The 15,724-nt window shown below is 36.3% G+C and overlaps 1 protein-coding gene across 6 annotated transcripts in view; it reads left to right on the top strand.

The window, feature by feature from the left end:
- The window catches only part of ROBO1 (roundabout guidance receptor 1), a 1,138,975-nt gene that overhangs the window by 374,594 nt on the left and 748,657 nt on the right, over window positions 1-15,724 (top strand). The gene's annotated exons all lie outside the window — the stretch shown is intronic.

The raw sequence follows: 15,724 nt of genomic DNA, 5'->3' as shown, positions 1-15,724 counted from the left end.
CCACTATTATCATTCTGATCCATGGTTCTACCCTTACAATCCATTTCTCACACAAAAACAAATCAATTTTATAAAACCTAAATAGAATCACATCACTCCACTACTTAAAGCTGTCCAGTGGAACACTTGTTTCATTCAGACAGAAATTCAAATGCCTCATTTGGCCTCAGGATTCTTTCTAACCTGGACCACACCTATTGCTCTAAATCCAGCTTCCACTAGTATCGTGCACTACTGTTTTTCAAGATGACCATTCCTGGTGGTAATATTGCCTCACTTATTATCATATGACTCTGTTTTGTTTTTACATTAGATACGATCACTATTGGAAATCAAATTATGCATTTCTATGTTGTCTTACTTATTTTCTGTATTCCCTAACCTCAGTTCCGTATTTGCAGCTCCATTTTCCATAGTGGGAATGCTGGCCCCGAACCGTATCAATATATGCGTTTATTAGTTCTACACTACAACATACATACAAAATATCTACTACTAACAAAAAACATACTAAGTGCATTTCAGATTTCTTTGTAGTTCTTTTTGTCCTTAGAATCTATGCTGCTGAAGTCCAGTCAGGACCCTATAATCAGAGTCGCATAAATTCTTTTTCTCTGGGATTATATTACTTGCTTGATACAGAGTTGATATTTCAGTTCAAGGTTAGCTTTTCATTCCTTTTTATTGAATATTGTTTTTGAATATTGAAAATATTTATATAATACACATGTCAAAAGTTATGCTCTAATAAAACTTGCTCCCATTCAAATTTTAATGCATTAGAAATCATGGCAAACATATAATTATTAATTTTTATTTAATCATTTAATGAAAACCTGCCAATTCTTTCATTGTTGTACTTTTAGAAGTTTCTTGTTCTTTTTCTCTTTAAATTATGCCGACATCAACAAAAGTGTCTTTTTAAATTTTTATTTATTTATTTATTTATTTATTTATGTTTATTAATCAGAGGGAGGAGACAGAGCATGAGCAGAGGAGGGGGAGAGGGAACAGGAGACACAGAATTCAAAGCAGGCTCCAGGCTCTGATCTGTTAGCACAGAGCCTGACGCAGGGCTCAAACCCATGAACTGTAAGATCATGACATGAGCCGAAGTTGGAGACTTAACCAGCTGAGCCACCCAGGCACCCCCAAATGTGTCTTTAAGAAGTATCAATACTCTAATCTTTTATTCTAACTGTGGTACAGAATATTTGCCATTATGAATATAGTTTTTGCTATTTATTGTTCCTCTATATCAGATAACTTCAACTGTAATTAGTATATTAGGATTAGTCCAAATTTAGGGGAATATCAGCTCTCCAGATGATAGAGTTTCTCTCCACATATACACATAACATGAAACAGATAACAAATTCCAAGCTTGGACTTAGGTTCCTTTCCCCCCGTTTTATCTGTGCATGTGGATCTCGTTTAGCTCAGTCTAAAGTGGGCTTAAATAGTACCTCCCTTTTGGAGTTTACTACAGAGCCATTTATTCACCTGACCAGAGTGATTTTTCCAGAAGTAGCCTATATTCTAATTTGTTAATGGTCCATTTTTTAGATTCTTTCAAACACACAATCTTAGGAGATACTCTGTTTTCTTTCACAGAGTTGTCTTGTGAGTGAAGATATTCTGGCAGACACATTTTCCTCTCCACTTGCCCCTCTCACTCATTCCCCTGGAGAAGCTGATTAGGGGATTGGGAGGGAGAGAGAGCTACCGATGGACTGGAGAGAGTCCCCGGATCTATCTCTATAGATATCTCTATCCCTGTTTAATCATACAACACATAAAGTCTCATTCCCCTCTTAAAGACTTTACATTCTAAGTGTATCTAAAACTTATTCGTGTGTTGCATGGATAGTTATAGCATAAGGCAGAACAGTACATGGACTGTAGCAGAAATGCCAAATGTTCTGGAAAAAGATATGGAAGGTGTTAATTTCAGTATGAAGGATCAGTCAAAAGATGCTGTTAACAGTGGTTTTTTAAAAGATTAACCAAGAAATTAGTTGTGAATGTTTCATTCAATTTAACAAGGATGTATCAGCCATGCCTATATGCCTATACATACCACATAGCATAGGTATATGGCACTATGGGAATCACTGGGTAGACAAATATTAGGCAAAACAGCATCAACTTGCAAAGAACTGTAAGGTCACATCGACTCTGCTTTGTTATCATCTTCCAAAGCAATGATCCTACTCCTAATTTATCCTATACAAGGCAACCAGAATAATGTGGCTAAAGCAAAGGTTTGAATATTTGGTCCTTTTACTCTAAAAGTTTTAATGGCTTTCCAACTTCTCATTGCACTTCTGTTTTTAATTTATAAAATACCTATATGCATCATTGTGCTGGTGGGCATAGCAAAATATACAAAAATAGACAATAGAGAATAAAAAACGAATGAGATAAAAAATGACATCAGGGGCACCTGGGTGGCTCATTCGGTTAATCATCCAACTTCAACTCAGGTCGATAGTAAGTCCACCATCAGGTTATGATCACACAGATGGTGAGTTTGAACCCACATCAGGCTCTCTGCTCTCAGCTCAGAGCCTGGAGCCTGCTTCCGATTCTGTGTCTCCTGCTTTCTCTGCCCATCCCCCGCTTATACCCCAGCATGCTCGTTCTCTCTCTCTCTCTCTCTCTCTCTCTCTCTCTCTCTCTCTCTCAAAAAGAAATAAACATTATTATTATTTTTTAATGAGGGTAGCCTGGGTGGCTCAGTCAGTTAGTTGTCCAACTTCGGCTCAGGTCATGATCTTGCGGTTTGTGAGTTCAAGCCCCGCATGAGTCTGTGTGCTGACTGCTCGGAGCCTGGAGCCTGCTTTGGATTCTGTGTCTCTCTCTCTGCCCTCCCCCGCTTGTGCACTGCCTCTCTCTCAAAAAAATAAATAAATATTATTTTTTTAAATGAGATCAATATGAAATAAGTCATTTCAAAAATATCTTGCTAACCACGATGGCATTTTACTATAATAAATATTTGAAGGATATATATTATTTGAAGGCAATATACATATATACACATATATACATGCAGGTAAAGTTGTATTTTAAATAGCACTTTGAACACAATCTTCTTTTGATTTTTATATAGCAATTGTTTTTACTCAATAATACTGATGGGGGCGCCTAGGTGGCACAGTTCATCAAGATATGATGATCGGATCAAGTTCAGATCATGATCCCCCCGTTTGTGAGTTTGAGCCCCGCATCAGGCTCTGTGATGACCCTGCAGAGCCTGCCTGGGATTCTCTCTTTCCTCTCTCTGCCCCTCCCTCACTTGTGCTTTCTCCCTCTCTCTTTCAAAATGAATAAATAAACATTAAAAAATTAAAATGTCATTGATGAAGAACTCAATCTAGTATTAATAAGTTACTGCTACTGTTTCCATTGCTATTTTCTGGTCTACTGATACCAAAAAAAAAAAAAAATTAGTTCCAGTATTATCTTTTTACACCCCAAGACATAACCTTTCATACTGTGTAAGATGTGTGTATTCCATCACACTGGATAATGAAGCCCAAAGTCCTTTATCCGGCTTCAAAATTCTCTGTGACATGACTCTAATCTATTCACCTTAGCACAGGCAGTTTATTTGGAAGCGGAGCTCCCTATCCCCTGACCCAGGCAGCCTCTGTGCATCGGTGCTTTGTCCACGCTAGGCCTCCACTTGCCCACCCTGGCAGCTGTAACAGGACCACGAGGAGCATCTCTCAACCATGGTTTGCTGCCTCACATCCAGCGCGGTAATTGACAAAGAACATAGATCTCATTGGGAGCTCACTCTTGACCTTACCCTATTGGTCGATAGTAAGTCTTCCATAATTTCCAACGAGTGGGATTTTTGCTCTCGTATCTGTTATGTCTTCTTCCGTTCATAAATGGACCAACCTCAATACTACCAGCATAGCAGTAATATTTATTTTTTCTTCCCTGCTGTCTTTTTAATTCTCCATTACATGGTAAGCTTATATGAAAATAATATATATAGACACATATATAAGATATATAAAAATATATATGATATATTATATATTATACATAAATATATAATATATAATATATATTATTGTATATAAATACATTATATGTAAATATATAAAATATATAAATATAATACATATATTATATATAATAATATAATATATATAATATATAATATAAAATATATATACATATATATGTATATGTATGTATGTATTTGGGTAAATGAATCAGTAGGTGAACAGAATCTCTGGAATTCTGTATAAACTGCTGTTCACAGCAGGCTCTTTTCCCATATATTTTTAAGTAAATCACACATTCTGATGTGCTGTGTTTGTTTCTAATTAAAACATCCTCAAATAGCTCATGTGAAAAACAATCTCAGGTAATAATAGTGGGTAAAAAAATACTGTGATCCCATAGCACCCAGGCATTTGATATGGGGAATCTTCAACTATTTTCCTGAAATGGTCAGAAACAAGAAATTCACATTGGCACATTGGATTCAATATCCTGCCCTGTTCAATTATTTTACAAAAAAGAATCATTAAGATGTTTAATTTGTAAAGAGCATTTTAATTGTTTCTAAATCTGCAACATGCAAGCTGACTCCTTATTATAGCTTTTATCCCTTGAAGATCTATATTTCTGGAAGCTATCTCCTTGAAGTATTCTATTTCTTCACTAGAAAATTTGCATATCTGTTTTTGTTTGCTTATTTGTCCATTTGTTCTTGCATCTGTCAGTTAAGTCATTTTTACTTTTTTCTATATTTTACCAGCTAGCAACTCATTCACAAGGACCCAGTGAGAGTGTTTCTTTTCACAGTCCAGCTCTAGCCCAGGGAGGTTTCATAAGTAGTTTCAAATTCACGACTGATTATTGCATGAGAGTTTCAGGTTTCACATTTTTATCCAGCAAACTTTATGTCGCCTTTGGGATTAGCTGGTCTTGTGGAAAGATAACCCACGGAGGCACAGAGATATTCTCTGCAGCCATGCAACATTACAATGATGATACTGACTTATAAAAAAAAAAAAATCCTGTTCATCAGGACTTTATCTTGACCAACATACCAATCCCTATGCTCTTCAGCTCTGGTGCCATGGTCATAAACTTCTTGAATTTGCAGCCCTAAAAAAAAGGAATTTCCAAATATTTGTGACACTTGCACAAAAGAAGCTATAGGATTTAGGATTTACATACATACAGAAAACTTAAAGGTAACTAAAACCATCTAATATTTGATAAATACATATTGGGTTTCTTCTCTGTTTTTTGTTTTTTAATTCAAACTTAACTTCAAGTGTCAAAATTTAAGAAATACAAAGTTCTTATGAATGAAAATTATTCTCACCCATATTTGGGATGGATCTTTCTGAACATATGACTATAGACAAACAAGCATTCTTGGGCACTCTTCATTTCAGAGTAGCTGACCTTAATTTTAGGGCAACATTATTGTAATTGTCACAGTATCATCAGATTGAAACTAGTCTGCCAATGAAATTTGATACAGGAAGAAAGCAAGAGAAGTTACTGAACTTTCCTCTATCGGACAAAGTTTTCCAAGGAATGACTGACTGCACCTCATGCCTTCTCTTCTTAAAATAGGTATTATGAGACCATCTTATTTTTTTAAATTATCTTTTAAGTCTATTTATTTATTTTGAAAGAGAGAGAGCCAGCATGAGCAGGGGGCGAGGACAGAGAGATGGGGAGAGAGAGAATCTCAAGCAGGCTCCACACTGTCAATGCAGAGCCCCTACACAGGGCTCAATCTCAGGAACCATAAGATCATGACATAAGTGGAATTCAAGAATCGAATGCTTAACCACCTGAGCCACCCAGGCACCCCCTGAGACCATATTTTTCTTAACAGATTCATAGTGTATACTTCTATGTAATCATGAATATGTCCGTAAATACTTGAAAACAATGTGTGTGTATGTATAATTTTCATAACCTAAACATAAATAGATCTTAAAGCAACATTTAGGGCGTAATGTCATATTTGACTTGCTAAAAGGGATTAGGCAAGTAAGCCTAAGAAGGAAGTATTCAAAATTAAACTCAGCTTTATTGTTTAGTGATAAACTCTCACATAGCTCGTAATATAATAATTTAAAAATCTGTTCTGGGCCTAATTGAATTTTCTCTGATTTATATGCTCTCTTTATCATAACTTCTTAGTTTTTTTCCAATTATTATGTAACTGGCCTTTACTCCCTGATATAAACATCTAACAGATGAATGGCTATTTATATAGTGTTTCCATCTCTACGCATGTTCAGTTGGATATATGTCTTATATTTATTTTTTCTATGCATTTTAAGACATGAATCTAAGAAAATAATTTTGATCATTGTGCTTTCTATGCATATGTAGAATTCAAACATACAATGTTAAACTTAGAGGGTACAGTGTGATAAAACTATTTGAAGAATAACACATTCAAACTCAGTATCAGGTATAGAAATAGTAGAAAGAGTCTTAACTTCAAAAAACAAAGTAATGAAAGTATTAGCTATTTTCTACAGCTCTGGAATATTATTAAATTGTCAGTTAACCCACCAGCATTTTCTTTTTGGCATCAGTTGACTGCTCTCAATAGCTTGTTTATAAGTGAATAAGATGTTTTGATGCACTGCATATGTGATATATCCAGTCCATCTGCTATGAAAAAAATTGAAATTATCTCTAAATTAAACCAACAATCCCCCAAATAAACAACTAAATAAATATATAAGGCATATGGCACAAACTGTTACTTTGGTGTATTGTCTAATCTTTTTTAAAAAAAAATCACATTTACATTGTAAATCACACACACACACAAACACACACAAAACAAAATAAAACAAAACAAACAAAAAAACAAAGCTACTCACAGTTAAAGGGGCAGTTAACTGACCTGTCCCATCTTCTATACCAGCAGTTCATTTAATGAAACTTAACACCTGAAGGAAGAGGAAATTACTCGTGTAGAAGCTAAATGAGACATGAGCTATCTGAATACATGGATTTTGAAAGGGACGTGGAAACTGCCATGCCTGCTTTTCTTATCCGGGTTTGCTATATAGCTTAACAGACTAAAAAATGTTTCTTTCTGGGGCGCCTGGGTGGCGCAGTCGGTTAAGCGTCCGACTTCAGCCAGGTCACGATCTCGCGGTCCGTGAGTTCGAGCCCCGCGTCGGGCTCTGGGCTGATGGCTCAGAGCCTGGAGCCTGTTTCTGATTCTGTGTCTCCCTCTCTCTCTCTGCCCCTCCCCCATTCATGCTCTGTCTCTCTCTGTCCCAAAAATAAATAAACGTTGAAAAAAAAAATTAAAAAAAAATGTTTCTTTCTGGCGACAATTGGGCCAAGGAAAAGAAAGGTGGAAAATGTGGCTTAATTCCAGTTCTCAAAGAAGAGCAGAACTGAAAGGAACAGAGAGGTGAGACTAGCTGTCATGGATGTGTTTATAATATACCATCTTTAAGAATCCCATGAGCCCGAGACACCAGGTCCATTTTTTACTTAGTTTCTAACTGTTCAATGCCAATTATTACATTTCAATTAGAAAAAATGTAGATAAAATTACTTATTCTCACATTTTCAAACATGGACAGTGTTATAGAAATTTTTTTCTCATCCTATTATCAACTTTTCACAGTTAAAAGTTGTGTGTGTGTGTTTGTGTGTGTCTAACTAGGTAAATAAATAAATAAATAAATAAATAAATAAATAAATAAATGGAAAGAAAGAATACTTACAGCTCCCAAGTGGAATAAAATCGGTACAAAAGCTCTATGCAGCTTTCGAGGTAGTCAAAAATAATGACATTTCATTGTATGGCATCGATCTTGCATACTTTAACTTTGATTTAAAAGGAAATCTTGGCAGGCAATTAACCTACATATAAAGATTTGTATAATAGGAAGCTCTTTTTGAATTGCTAATAGGTAATTCCTTTTTTCCCTAGCAGCCCATTGAGGACTCCTATTTTTTAATGTGAACTCTGTCTTCCATCATATATTAGCATCAACTCTTTCAGCTGTCCTTGGTATCTAGGATTACATGAGTCCTCCCTAGAGCTGCTTCCTCTTTCTGTTTCTTAGGAGGTAGATTCTGAACAAGGGGAAAATAGCTGAAATACAAAGGCCTGCTGGAAAATGCCAGCATCTAAATACATATCTCATCGCTTATGCACCTTGACAACTAAGAATTGATTAAAAGGAATTAGAATGGAAGGAATATAATAAGATAAAAAAACACACAGAAATTAGATGTCATTGTTTTAGAGAAACAGACACCATATATCATGAGAGACCGGTTATTAGTCAAAAAACTTAAGAGTATAAATTGAGACTGCAGTGAAACTTGGTTCAGTGACCACATGTGTAAGAGAAAATGTTAGGAAAGTATCGGCCTTACTAAGAATCATAACTTCAGCTTAAATTTTAATAACATCTGGCCTAGGAAACATTAAGTCTTTCCTTATATCCTGGGGCTATATTCAATATCGTCAAATTATTTTACCAGAAAATTGTTTAATTAACAGCATCTATTGTAACTGTGTCCAACATCTTAAGCCTTTGAAAATCAAAACCTTTGAAAATCCGGTCATATCATATCTTTCAAAATTTATGTTCCAAATGCCTTGCCACACAAATCTGTTTTAGCCAAATGAGTCTGTCGACTTTTCTTTAAGTATACCTCTATCATTATTCCTACCTCTAATGTTTTTTTTCTTGCCAAAAGTCATTAATTCTATATTGTACAGTAGGTACATTGTCACTAAGTGCACTGCTTTTCAAATACATTCTTGATCGAGTTTTTTTTTTTTTTTTCCTAGTTTCAATCACTATTCCAACTCTTTGATGTTTAGGAGAAAAGAATGGGGTATAGCTCCCTGATTGTGCCATTCAAAGTGCTACCTCTTCCTCCAACTTAATGTGAGATCTGATTCGATGATCCTGTTCTTTTATTTTCCTGCCTGATGAAAGATGCAATAATATAGGTGTGAAGTGATAAGAGTTAGACTAAACTGGTGATAGTAAAATGGAGATTAAAGATACCTAAGTAAATAGAAGAGATGAACTGAAGATTAGAAAATGATTGTGAAACATGAGAAAATAAGGCTGTGGGGATAGAGCTGGGTTTTATGGAGAAATAATGAGTTCCATTTGAACGTATTAAATTTGAAGAGATCTACAAAACTACATTTGGTACATGTATTCCTGATAATGTGCATATCACTATAAATATATATTTATACATGCATGTTAACGTATAGAGTTTCATAAGGCCATGAATTCTTTCATTTATAGGCAAAATAATAAAGCTTCAAGTATGGTTTTCATAGTATACAGTTTTGCCTTAAGTCCTGTTATTGGACCTTGGTCATGATCTGAATGCACTTCCATTATATGGGGCTAGAGATTAGGTAAGACGTTAGGGTGGAAGATGATACTAAAAGTGATATGAACATAGAAGTGGCCGTTGAATACATGCAGGATAAACTGGCACAGTTAGCCAGGAGGGAGAAACAATGACAGTGTCTCACACAGCCAAGAATTATCCTACTGAAAAAAAAACAAAAACAAAAACAAAAACCAAATTACTTTTGGATCAGTTAACTATTGTTGCATCACAAATCATATTAAAGTTTATGGTTTATAACAACCCATTTTTATTATTTCACAAAAGTCTAGAGTCATCTGGGTGTCTCTGCTGATGGAGACCACACTCAGCAGCCACACTCACCAGAACTCAGCTGAGTTTGTTCATGCATCTTCAGTCAACTGGAGAGTTGGCTGAAAACTGGCTAGTCTAGGAAGGCCTCCGCTGGATATTTGTCTTAGTTCCACGTGGCCTCTCATCCTCAGGCAGGGGATCTTAGTCTTATTATTATAGCAGGGGCATAATTCCAAGAGAGAATCAGCAGAAGTGCTCAAGGCTTCTCAGGGCCCTGACATGGCAAGGGCACACTGTCACATTGTTTTAGTTAAAATAAGAGTCAAAAGGCCAGCTCAGATTTAAGGTGTTCAAGTTGCTTGTTCAAGTTTGCACAGAAATAGACATAACTGGAGCTAGACTTCAGGCCTTCCCCTGCTCCAGTGCTCTTTGCATTCTGCTGGGCACCAAAGTATCATGCTACACTGAATCAAGGATACAACAGTATTGCAAAAAGTTGTTCCTGCAAGAAGTTTACTTTTCTTCGGAGCATATAAAGTGCAAAGACATGGAATTGTAACACTTAATGCATGCGATTAAAAAAATAGGAACATAAAAAAAAGATCTCCCAAGGCAGCCTCTGATTAATTGCAATAAGTAACAGAATTCCACAGAGAAGGAGATTAAAATAGCTTGATGAAATGCCTTATTAATCAGTGTTTTAGAACAAATTTTGGAGCATTTTGTGAAAAAGACAATACGAGAAGAATTTTTTATATATTCTCAGGATCAATCATAGATTCTCCACCCCAGTGCATGAACTTACATGTAGGGTGAAAGCAAAGCAAAATCGTGAGAAATTCAGGGACAGAAACAGGAAGTTTTAATGGAGTGGGAGGTAACAGTGCTGATTCTAAAGTGCAGCTAGGAAGGCATGCCTGGTGGGGGCGCTGCAACGTTAGACACAGGACAACAAGACTTCGGACAAGGTGGAGGGCATGGGAAAAGAGACTTCCCAGATCAGCTACTTACTTCTGGATGCTTATAAGGCAACCCTACTTAAGACCTAGAGTGGTGTGTGTGTGTGTGTGTGTGTGTGTGTGTGTGTGTGTGTGTGCGCGCGCCTGTGAGGGGGGGAGGAGGGAGAGAGGGGGGAGGGAGGAACAGGTGGGGAGGAAGTTGATTCCATATCTGCCTTAAACAAATATATAACTTAAAAGCACATTAAATATTTACTTTCTCTGCAGTCAAAAGTGTAAGTGCATGGAGAAGGTAATGCGGGGCGGTGGTGGAGGTGGGGTTGGAGGTGCACTGAGGAAGAATTCATGAGAGTCAGCATCAGAACCGTCCCACCAGTTAGTCAGGATTGTTACGGAAACCCTGCTCATCTGCTTTGTTAAAATAGTCCAGTCCTTGGTCTATATTATCAAATTTTAAACATTTGACATGTTCAGGTTTATCGTTGATGTGCTGGCAGGAACACATCACTCAATCTGAAATTAAGATAACAGAGGAAGGTGGCTGGAACACACAGAACCAGAGCAGTTGGGCTCTGATGAGCGAGGCCGCTGTGTATATCAAGGGAACAGCACTTAGCTGCTCTTAATGACCACCTTTCCTCATTAGTGCAAACTGTGATGAATTACTAAGTGACACTATGGACAAAATAATATATGACACCGAGATAATGAAGAGTATAAACATGCGTGTGGGGCAGAAACTACATCTAATAAATTAATTAGAAATAAAGTAGGGAGTAATATTTCAGAATAAAAGAAGTACAGTTCTCCTACTGGAAAGTGGTTCTGCAATGGTTTTTCTGCTCATTGCTCAATTAAGTCCCTGACTACTACTAAAAATCATTTTGTATTAGAATAATTGTATAAATAGAAACATTATCTAAATACCCTTGCTGTTTCCTTAAAGATATTTGGCAGGATTTGATTATTTGTACAATGTTATATTCTGTCAAGAAATTATTGGAGAAAAGCTGTTAAATTTTTAATTTCTGCCAGAACACTTTAGGTGGCAAGAAAATGAACTTTTTAATACCCTGGCAACCGATTAAATAACATCTTTAAATATGGCTTGACATTTATTTGAAAGACTTGTGTATTTTTTCCTCTTTTTATTAAATTATGGCTGTCACCACATAAAGATGAAAAGAATATATATTTTTAAAAGACCGCAAATACAATAAGCAGCCATCAGGTTTGTTCGGTCTGTTGAAAAACTTGCTTTTCTCAGCAGGTTGACTTCTTAATCATCTTATCATTTTAGAGCTCTGCTATATATTTTGCTTAATGATCTAGTCATATATTTTTAATTTTCCCCAAAGAGTGCAGTTGTTGATGGTATATGTTTCTGCCATTTGATGAATTAAAGTGGAAGCGGTTACCCTAAATCTTGGCCTCCTGTTTTTGATTTCCCTTGAAATAATCTCTTCGTCCATTCTTTTCTAACCAGGCCTCTCCTCAATTAAACACAAGTTTGAGTAATAACTATTAAACTCGTTTTTCCTACTTTGAAATAATCTCTTCGTCCATTCTTTTCTAACCAGGCCTCTCCTCAATTAAACACAAGTTTGAATAATAACTATTAAACTCGTTTTTCCTACTTTTAAGCTTAAAATACTACTCATTACATATTGTCTTTTTAACATGGAGTAAATGAGTGGATTTAAATTTTAGAACTTGAGGCATCAGTAAACATATTTGAAAAAGAGCTTCTGACAAAAGCTTCTGAAGACGATCATTCTAGAGACCTAAGTCATAATGTCGGCTTCTGGTGGACCCTTCATTAGTAACTAGATGTAAGCAGTGTTATATACAATGCAGAGGTTTGGGAAAGAAGAAGGACTGTGTAGTTTCTACATGGGTCCCAATTGATTGGGAAACTCAAAAATGAATTAAGTTCAGTCTTAGATAAGAGTAAGAGGTTTTGAAAATATTTGGAAGATATTAAAATATATTAAGATATATTTTAAAATATATTAAAATAGCAACCTTTAGCTAGTTAAACTTAAAATAATAAAGTTAAATGCATTGGAAATAATGTATAATATGGATACTGATTCCCAAAGCAAGACTAACCCTCCAGACCATTTCATTTTAATTTGAGTATAGTTGACACAATGTTACATTAGTTTCAGGTGTATAACCTGGTGATTCCACAAGTTTATACATGGTGCTAGGTTCATTAAGAGTGTAGCTACCAACTGTCAGCATATAAGGTGTTACAATATCATTGACTATATTCTTTATGCTGTCCCCTGAATTATTCATCTTATAACTGGAAGCCAGTATCTCCTGCTCCCCTTCACTCATTTGGCCCATCCCCAAACCCCTCTCCTCTGGCCACTATCAGTTTGTTCCTTGTATTTTTAAATCTGATTCTGCTTTTTGTTTACCCATTTGTGTTTTTAGTCGCCACGTATGAGTAAGATCCTCTGGTATTTGTCTTTCTCAGTTTGGCTTATTTCACTTAGCATAGCACTCTCTAGGTCCATCAACATTGTCACAAATAGCCGGATCTCATCCTGTTTTATGGCTGCATAATATTTCAGTGTGTGTGTGTGTGTGTGTGTGTGTGTGTGTGTGTGTGTTACATCTTCCTTATCCATTCATGTATTGATGGACGCTTGGGCTGCTTCCCTATCTTAGCTATTATAAATAATGTTGCAATAAACATAGGAATGCATGTACCTTTTCAAATTAGTGGTTTCATTTTCTTTGGGTAAATACCCAGTAGTGGAATTATTGCATTCTATCGTATTTCTATTATTAATTATTTGAGGAACCGCATACTGTTTTCCACAGTAGTTGTACCAATTTACATTCCCAGCAATAGTGTATGAGGGTTTCTTTTTCTCATCATCTTTGCCAATAATTGTTATTCTTTGTCTTTTTAAATTTTAGCCATGTGACAAGTATGTGGTGATATCTCATTGTGGTTTTAATTTACGTTTCCCTGATAATCTCATTAGTGATGTTAAACATCTTTTTATGTGTCTGTTGGCCATCCAAGACTATACACAAAATAAACTTAAAATGGAGTTTAAACTCAAAAACTCTAAATGTGAGACCTAAAATCATAAAAACCGTAGAAGAGAGCATAGGCAGTAATCCCTCTGATATTGGCCATAGCAACATTTTTTCTAGATAATCTCCTAAGGCAAGGGAAACAAAAGCAAAAATAAGCTAACAGGACTACGTCAAAATAAAAAGCTTTTCACAGCAAAAGAAACCATCAACAAAGCAAAGAGGCCACCTACTGAATGGGAGGAGATAATTTGCAAATGATATATCTGATAAAAGGTTAATATCCAAAATATATAAAGAACTCCTACAACTCAACACCAAAATCAGCAATCCACTTTAAAAATGAGCAGACAACCTGAACAGACATTTTTCAGAGAAGACAAACCCTCCAGACTTTTTGATGTCACTTGCACTCTAGCTTCTGTGAAAGTTCATGGCACTCAGGCCCAAATCCAGTCTATAATGTATACTTGCTATGCACTTCTGAGGAAGCTCTTAATTCTTTCATATGCATTTTAAGCTTCAAATACAAACCAGCTACAGTATCATGTTTTCACATTTATCAGTAGTCCTTTTTGTAAATGTAGAAATCCCTGTTTTCTAAGTAAAATTTGTAATACTATTATTATCTAGTAGAACTGAAGAGAAGCATCTCAGATGTTCATCAGTGTTCAGCTTTTGGCTTCTAATTAAATCCGTACATTTTTCAGCGGCCAACTGTGGCTTCATGTTTCAGACACTCTCAATGTCAGTGGAAAATGCTGATTTAATAGACACGTGCCTGTTAATGGTCTGCTCAAAGCCCTGGTAGATCTTTCAAGCTATTCCAATGTATAAATAGATCATCTGATCTAAACTTCTAATATCCCAACAGATTTATTTCACATTAGTTGGTGTGCAACATGCTACTGTATTTGGAGTGAAACAGATTTGGGAAATAGAAGGCTTGGGTTGAAGGTCTAGTTGTATCATTTCCTGCTTATGTGACGTTCATCGCTTAGCTCGTTCCAGCTGTAGCTTCCTAATCTGCGAAATGTGAACTCTGTCAGTGCTGGGAGGACTAAAGACCAATGCTATTCTATTTAACCATCTATAGACATCAGCTTTTCCTCTTCCACTGGTATTCCCAGTTCGCCTAAGTTTCCTCTTGTGAACTTCTGTCCTGGTCCCAACCTGAACTGCAGCCCTGGGGGCCCCTAAGAATCATAGAATTTCTCAGAAGGAGATAGACCATGCCGTTATCTTCAGGGCCACTGGCTGGTGACTCTTTCAACTCTGAGCCCTGGAACTGAAGTGTCGATATTTCTGTTATTGGGCCTTTTGCCTTTGTCCTGGAACTGGCATGGAGGTGCACTCTTCTGGCTAATGAGCAGTCACAATCTCATCGTTAAGAAGTAGCAATTTCACTTCACCCCATTGGGCCGCAGATCACTCTGCTGCTTGGAGTCCATCCACAGTAGGCCCAATCCTTCTAGCACGAGCCTGTTGCCTTTCCTCACCTCCTCAAAACTATCTTGTTCTCATCAGACCGTTGAGTCGCCAACTTACTTGTATGAGCCTTAACAACCCATAGAAGTTTCCCCTGCCCCTCCAACTAAGAGGCATCTTTCACATACCTAAGCGTGAGATTCATGTCCAGTTTATACCACTTTATCATGCATTTGTTGACTATCTGAGTTTCCCTAATAGATTTGAAGTCACAAGTTTTTTCTTCCTGTGATGTTTAAGACTATGTTTTAACTACAGTTGACAACGAATAAATTAATGTTGAGTAAATGAATCAGAGAATGGACAAATGTGTAAATCACATTGAAAATCCTCCTTAAATACATATCTTTTCAATAAGAACAAAGAACTGTAAGGCAAAAGTTTACCGCCAAAGCTAATTGATTGGTATATTTTAATCCTCCTTGTTGCATATGACCTTCAAATGTTCGTCCAATGAAAGCTATTGAAGAGGATGACAGATTTTCTCCAGGATTGAATTTAAACCACTTTTGACTATCAAGTAAAGTATGAAA

Source organism: Leopardus geoffroyi, chromosome C2, assembly GCF_018350155.1.
Source record: "Leopardus geoffroyi isolate Oge1 chromosome C2, O.geoffroyi_Oge1_pat1.0, whole genome shotgun sequence".
NCBI classification, from domain to species: domain Eukaryota; kingdom Metazoa; phylum Chordata; class Mammalia; order Carnivora; family Felidae; genus Leopardus; species Leopardus geoffroyi.
Note: the sequence above shows the minus strand (reverse complement) of the source record. Positions and strands in the feature narration are given on the sequence as shown.